Genomic DNA, 7,931 nt, shown 5'->3' with positions numbered 1-7,931 from the left:
CCATTGAGGCCAGACCAGGCAGACTTCTGCTATATATTTTTCAAGGGCCTCAGACCAGCCCCGTATCCTCTTTGGTTAGTAACTCAGTTTCTGTGAGCCCTCAGGAGTCCAGGTTAGTTGATATTGTTGGTCTTCCTATGGGGTTGCCCTACCCTTCAGTTTCTTCAATCCTTCCCCTAATTCAACCATAGGGGTCCCCAACTTCAGTCCAATGGTTGGATGTAATTATCTGCATCTGTCTCAGTCAGCTGCTGGGGTTTGGCCTCTGAGAGGACAGGCATGGTAGACTGCTGTGTGTAAGCAAATCATAGCATCAGTGATAGTGTCAGGCCTTGGTGACCCCCAACCCCCATGAGATGGATCCCAAGGTGGACCAGTCACTGGACCACCTTTTCTTCAGTCTCTTCTCCTATTTTTCCCTGCAGTTCTTTTAAACAAGCAAAATTCTGGGTCAAAATTTTGACTGTAGATTTGTAACCCTACATTGAGGTCCTATCTATTGGAGGTAGACTCTTCCAGCTCCCTCTTCCCAGTGATGAACTTTTCGTCTACAGTCACTTCCATTGATTTTTGAAAGTATCTCACCTCCGAGATCTCTGGTACTTTCTAGAGGGTTCCCCAACCTCCCACCCATGAGGCTGCATATTTCCATTCAATCTGTTAGTTCTCTGGACTTCTTTCCTGTGGTATGGCTCTCATACCTGATCCTGTTCCTTTTTTCCCCTCCCTCTCCCCTCTTCCACCCATGTCTCCCTCCCTCCCTCTACCTCCTGTGATTATTTTCTTCCCTCCTTCTAAGTGGGATTGAAGCATCTTCACTTGGGCTTTTCTGCTGCTTAAACATCTTGCAGTCTATAGGCTGTATCCTAGGTATTCTGTATGTTTCAACTAATACCCACTTATTAGAGAGTATGTACCATGTATATCCTTTAGGGTCTGGGTTACCTTGCTCAGGATGGTATTTTCTAGCTCCATCCATTTGCCTGCAAAATTCATGATGCCATTATTCTTAATACCTGAATAGTCCTCCATTGTGTAAATGAACCATATTTTCTGTATCTATCCCTCAGTTGAGGGACATCTGGGTTGTTTCCAGCTTCTGGCTATTACAAATATGGCTGCTAAGAACATAGTGGTGCATGTGTCCTTATAGTATGATGGGGCATCATTTGGGTATATACCCAAGAGTGGTATGGCTGGGTCTTCAGGTAGATCTACTTGCAATATTCTGGGGAACCACTAGATTGATTTCCAGAGTGGTAGCATCTGCTGTCACCTGAGTTTATTTTTTATCTTAGCCATTATGATTGATGTAAGGTGGAATTTCAGGGTTGTCTTGATTTGTGTTTCCCTGATGACTAAGGACTTTGAATATTTCTTAAGGTGCTTTGCCTCCATTTGAGATTCTGTGAATTCTGTTTAGCTCTGTACTCCACTTTTTCTTTGGGTTGTTTGGGTTTTTTTGGAAGTTAATTTTTTGAGTTCTTTATATGTTTTGAGTAATAGCAAAATAAGGATATAAGGTTAGTGACATTTTTCTTTCCCAACTTGTAGGTTGCCAGTTTATGCTATTGATTATATCTCTTACGGAAGCTTTTCAGTTTCATGAGGGTCCCATTTATAAATGCCCATGCCATTGGACTTCTGTTCAAGAAATTTCCCCTGTGCCAACAAGTTGTTTTCCAACTTTCTCTTCTACTGGACTCAGTGTATCTGGTTTTATGTTGAGGTCCTTGATCTACTTGGACTTGAGCTTTGGGCAATAGATTTGGATCTATTTTCTACATACAGACCTCCAGTTAGGCCAGCACTATTAATTGAAGATGCTTCCCTTTTCCACTGTATGGCTTTGCTTCTTTGTCAAAGATAAAGTGACCATAAATACGTGAGTTTATTTCTGGGTCTCCATCTCTATTCTATTGATTGACCTGTTTGTCTCAGCACCAATACCATAAGGGTTTTTTTTTTTTTTTAATCACAATTGCTCTATAGTATAGCATGAGGTCAGAGTTGGTGATTCCCCCAATAGTTCTTTTATTGTTGAGAATTATTTTCACAATCCTGAGATTTTGTTTTTCCATATAAAATTGAGAATTGATCTTTCCTATCTGTAAAGAGTTATGTTGGAGTTTTGATGGGGATTGCATTGAATCCATAGATTGCTTTTGGTAAGATGGCCATTTTTACTATGTTAATCCTACCAATTCATGAGTTTGGAAGATCTTTCCATCTTCTGAGGGTTTTTTTTCTTTCTTTCTTCAAAGACTTGAAGTTCTTATCATACAGATCTTTTACTTGTTTGGTTAGAATTACACCAAGATATTTTGTATTATTTGTTACTATTTGTTTCCCTAATTTCTTTCTCAGCCCATTTATTATTTATATAAAGAAAGGCTACTGATTTGTTTGAATTAATTTTATATCCAGGCAGTTTGCCGAAGTTGTTTATCAGCTGTAGAAGTTCTTTGGTAGAATTTTTGGGGTCACTTGTGCATACTATCATATCATCCACAAATAGGGAAACTCACCATCTGGTTATCTCTTGTGTTACCTGGCCAAGTTGTGTCTGTCTAGAGCCTACCTCCTGAGTCTCTGGCTGCAGCAGATCTCCTGGGAGTCCTGCAGACTGAGGAGTGGTGAGAAGGGCCCCAGCAGAGGTTGATTTCTCTTTTCATTTTTCTTTCTTTCTTTTCTTTTTCTTTTTTGTTCATTGTTTGTTTGTTTGTTTTGTTTCTGTAGAGATTACTTAAAGAATGTTTACATACAAATCTTGCTTTTGGGTTGCTATGAGATATGTTAGAATTTTCTGTGACCATGAGTTCTCTCACCTTAGCAAGCAACCATATTAGAAAATACAGCTGTTACAAAATGTGACCCCAAAGTATGAAATACTATATTTCAAATAGTGTCAGAGAAAATTCCTTCTAGCAGTATAAGCTATGGGCTTATCATGTCGAAAGCTCTCAAGGGGAGGAAGACTTAAACAGTGACGAAGAGATGATAAATGCTGATGAAAAGAAGGTTATAATGAGAACTGAAAAACTATTTGTATCTGAAATTTTAAACATTTTGAAGGACTGAGGCTGGAGTATGTCCCATTGTCACTCAGGTGGGTGTCCTAGAGGCAGCAACTTGTGTAAGTCTAGAGTTGAGAAAGGATTTTAGAAGAAATCAGATGATTTTAAAGCCCTCAGACTAAAGGAGGCACTGACAGAGGGGGAATATTTGAAGAGGGAACTTATAGAGCATACACGCAACAGAAAGACAGGGCTTCAAATGAGGGAAAGAGGGGTCATCCCACAGTCATAACTCTGACCCATAATTGTTCCTGTCTGAAAGAATTACAGAGATGGAAATGGAGAGGAGCTCGAGGAATAGAAGGTCCAGCAACAGGCTCAAAGTGGGATCCAGCTCAAGGGGAAGTCCCAAAGCCTGACACTGTTACTGAGGCTGTGGTGCTCTCACAAAAAGGAACCTAGCATGACAGCATTCCTGACGACCCAAAACGCAGCTGAAAAAGTCAGATTCAGATATTTGCACCCAACCAATGGACAGAAGCAGTTGACCCCTGCTGTTGAATTAGGGAAAGCTGACTGAAGCTGAGGGTGACCCTATAGGAGGACCAGCAGCCTCAATTAATCTGGACCCCCTGGGTCTCTCAAACACTGGACCACCAAACAGGCAGCATTCACCAGCTGATATGAGGCCCCTAGCACACATACAATAGAGGACTTCTGGGTCTGTGTTCATTCAGAGATAATGCACCTATCCCTCAAGAGACTGGAGGCCCCAGGGCATTTAGAGGTCAGGTGGAGTCAAGGGCTAGGGACATCCACGTGGAGACAGGAGGAGGGGAGGAGGTTTGGGATGTTGCACAGTCAGAGGGTAGACAAGGGTTGGTGGGGTGGGGAATAAAATATAGAGTGTATAAAAATGATTAATAAAAATATTTATAAATAAAAAAGAGATCTTCCAATACTTCAATCGGCACTCTGCCTCAATAAAATTATGAACAATTCAACTCTTCTCTTCAGTCCTCAAATGTTTGTTTGTTTTTTTTTCTTTAGCATCAATGAATTGTTACATCAGAATATATATTTAATTTTATATAGATATACTAAGTCCAAAGCAGTGACACTCACCAGTCATCCCAGCACTGGGAGAGACTGAGTTCATGAGTTCATGGTCAGCATAGGCTACAAAATGATAAACTCCTTAAAGTTGTGTGTATGAGAGAGAGGGGGGAAGAGGGAGAGGGAGAAGGAGAGGAAGAGAAAGAGGGAGAGGGAGAGGGAGAGGGAGAGGGAGAGGGAGAGGGAGAGGGAGAGGGAGAGGGAGAGGGAGGAGAGGGAGAGAATTTGAAATAGTGGATCTCTCATCTCATTCCTGATTTCACAAGAAAATGTTCTCAATTTTTCACTAATCATGATATACTTTAAGATGATTATTCCTCCTAAATAGAGCCTACACTTCAAAGCAATTATTCATAATGAATAATTCATAATTAATGAATTCAACATACATGTCCAAAGTTACCAAATATATTAATTTATATCATCTGAAATAATTTTCTTTTTTTCTAATATAGCATGTCTTGGTGACTGGACTTTGAATGAAAATAAACATGTGCTTTTTCAGTGGATTATTGTTTTATGCATCTGTAAATGTACACATACACACATTATACATAATATATTATACATGCTGATGAATTTAAGTTTGCTAGTAAAATGGGCTGATCAATTTCTGATTTAGGGTTTACCTCTTCTAATGTTTTGTGTACTATTCTCAATGAATTTACAATTTTCAATTTCAGTATTAAAATTTCACTCTTGATATGTAACTATAAACAAATGCAGCTGTCCCTGCAGGTTTTATTTATTTTGCTTTTTGTTTTTATTTTTTTAAAAAAAATATTTTCCAAGTAGGCTATGTTTATGTTCTTAGCAGTTAATAAAAAAAATGTTTTTTTATTTCCTACTGTGTCAATGGATAAAGTTGGATAAAGTGGGCTTGGGAGTGGGCCTTTCACTTACACTGTCAAGGACAGTAGTTTAAAATTATCCATATAATGCATTATTATGATTCTCTATATTTTTCTTAAGCTTACATCCTCATCTCATACCTGAGAGATGTTGTAATGCATATGAACTTCAGGGTGCTGCCTATCTTCCCCTCAGTTTTCTCTCCCTACATAGGTTAAACACTCTGTTGGACTTACCACACAGTTGTCAAGCACAAAGAGACACGACTCAATTGCATAGTATCTCAGGCTCTGACTTCTCTGGGATTTCTAAGTTGTGTTGGCCCTCTCCACACCACTTTCTCTGAGGGTCATCGTCAAGCATGCTCTGCTAGTGAGAGACAGCTGTGGGAATGATCTCAGGCACAGCTAAACACCATGTCTTTTCTATGATGGAGTTCTCCTATCCCATTCACTTTCAAAAGTGATCAAAAATTTTCAGAGTCCAAGTTTATGTGCACAGGAACTTTACATTTTACCACAACAAACCAAGAAGAAACACTTTCCAATGTGTTTTTGTATCTGGGGAAATGTTCCGCAGAAGAGGAAAGTAAGAAAGCTTGATGAACTCAGAGAAGAGGAGACTGGAAATTGCTGAGAACTGGAAACCCCCCCATTTCCTCACAGCTGCCTATTCTGGTCCCATGTAGTAACCATTTCAAACACACACACACCTGCTATATAAAAACAAGTGATATTAATTTACATAATTTGAATTACTTTAATGAAACATTACAAATGGAAAATCTGATCCACAAGAAGACTAAAGACATTCTAGTACCTAATTCACTCACTGAAAGAAAAAAAAATCATTTTGAAATATGATGAGCAGGTTGTCACCGGAAACTGCCTCAGGTCGGAAGTTTGTGGTTCCTTTGAACACGTACCACTAAGGCAGCTGCTGTGATAAGAACTGTACACCCTGCCTTCCTGCCACACTTTGCATCTGCCTCACATTACATCATTTCCTTTCAGAAACCTCCCTCCGGATTCTTCATATAAGGTCACATTTGAGGGAGAACTGCACTGGGTCTTAGTGTCTGAATGACCTCAGTGTCTGTAAGCCTCAGTTTTCTCAGTTATGAAGTGTTAATTACAACAGAGGCTGTCATAAACGTATGGGTATCACTTGATTTATACATATTTTTCATGAAATGAAACCCATAAAATATATCTGAAGAAATGGAAAAGTCAGGCACAGTAGCACATGTAATCCTAGCACTTTATGGTGTGCCCCAGCACTCGAGGCAGAGGCAGAGGCAGAGGCAGAGGCAGAGGCAGAGGCAGAGGCAGAGGCAGAGGCAGAGGCAGAGGCAGAGGCAGAGGCAGAGGCAGGTGGATCTCTGAGATTCCAGGTCAGCATAGTCTACAAGGAGAGTTTCAGGACAGTCATCAATACACAGAGAAACCCTGTCTTTAAAAACCAAAACAAATCAAGCAAAAATACCCAAGACTTTGGCTGTCCCTATCAAGTCAGGTAGGGATAAATGACTTCAGATAAAAGGCAAGTGTTTTTTTTTGGTGGATTTTTTTTCCGAGATAGGGTTTCTCTGTATAGCTCTGGCTGTCCTGGAGCTCACTCTGTAGACCAGGCTGGCCTCAAACTCAGAAATCTGCCTGCCTCTGCTCCCCAGAGTGCTGGGATGCCCGGCGCAACTGTTTGATTAAGGAGGGAGACTTGTTTGCAAAGATGTTATGTGGATATATATATATATATATATATATATATATATATATATCCACAAAAACAAAAACAAATCTTTTATGTATAAGGAGCAAAAGTAAGAGCAAGCCTACAGAAACTCAAATTTAACTTAAGAACAGGGGAAGCTGTCCGACAAGTAAGGAAGAGAGCATTGGTTCCCCTGAGATAGAAGAGATGGCTTTCTTCAGTGCTCAGCCTCCAGTACATAAACACAGTCATCCCATTTACTGGAATAATCCAAGGAGGGCTACAGGAGGGACTGGAGATCACCCTCCAAGGGACTATCCATGCTTTTGCAAATAGTATTGTTGTGAACTTTCAGACCGGCTTCAGTGGAAATGACACTGCCTTCCACTTCAATCCCCAGTTTGAGGAAGGAGGGTATGTGGTTTGCAACATGAAGCAGAATGGACAGTGGGTGCCTGAGGAGAGAAAGATGCAGATGCCCTTCCAGAAGGGGATGCCCTCTAGCCTTGCTTCCTGGTGCAGAGGTCAGATTTCAAGATGATGGTGAACAAGAACTTCTTCGTGCACCACGTACCCTACCTCCTCGTGGACACCATCACTGTCTCTCGAAGCTTACAGCTATCTTCTGTCACTTTCCAGAGCTCTGCAGCCCATGTCCAGCCTGTCTTCTCCACAGTGCAGTTCTCTCAACCAGTCCAGTTTCCATGGACCCCAAGGGGCATAAACAGTGAACTCAGGGCTTTCAGCCTGCCCACAAGGCACCCAAGGCTCAAACTATCATCCACACAGTTCACAGAGCCCCTGGATAGATGTTCTCTACTCCTGGGATCCATCCTACCCCACCCCAGCCTACACTATGCATACCTTTCTTCACCACCATCCCAAATGGGCTTTACCCATCTAAGTCCATCATCCTATCAGGCAGTGTCTTACCAGATACTAAGAGGTTCCATATCAGCCTTCATTCTGGAAGTGACATTGCTTTCCACCTGAATCCCCATTTCAAGGAGTTATATGAATCACTCAGATCAACATGTCCTGGGGGCCTGAAGAGCCAAGTCTGCCTTTTAGTTGTGGACAGAGCTCTCAGTGTGGATTTTATGTGAAGGTCACTGATTCAAGGTGGCTGTAGATGGTCAACACATGTGTGAATACTACCACCACCTGAAGAACTTACCAACTATCAACAGTTTAGAAGTGGCAGGTGATATCCAGCTGACCCACATGCAGACATAG

General features: G+C 41.1%; 1 pseudogene; it reads left to right on the top strand.

Moving 5' to 3' along the window:
- Window positions 1–6,902: 6,902 nt before the first annotated feature.
- Window positions 6,903–7,931, top strand: LOC127677683 (galectin-9-like; annotated as a pseudogene).

This window comes from Apodemus sylvaticus, chromosome 2, assembly GCF_947179515.1.
Source record: "Apodemus sylvaticus chromosome 2, mApoSyl1.1, whole genome shotgun sequence".
Lineage (NCBI taxonomy): Eukaryota > Metazoa > Chordata > Mammalia > Rodentia > Muridae > Apodemus > Apodemus sylvaticus.
The sequence above is the reverse complement of the archived record's forward strand: the minus strand, read 5'-3'. Positions and strand labels throughout refer to the sequence as shown.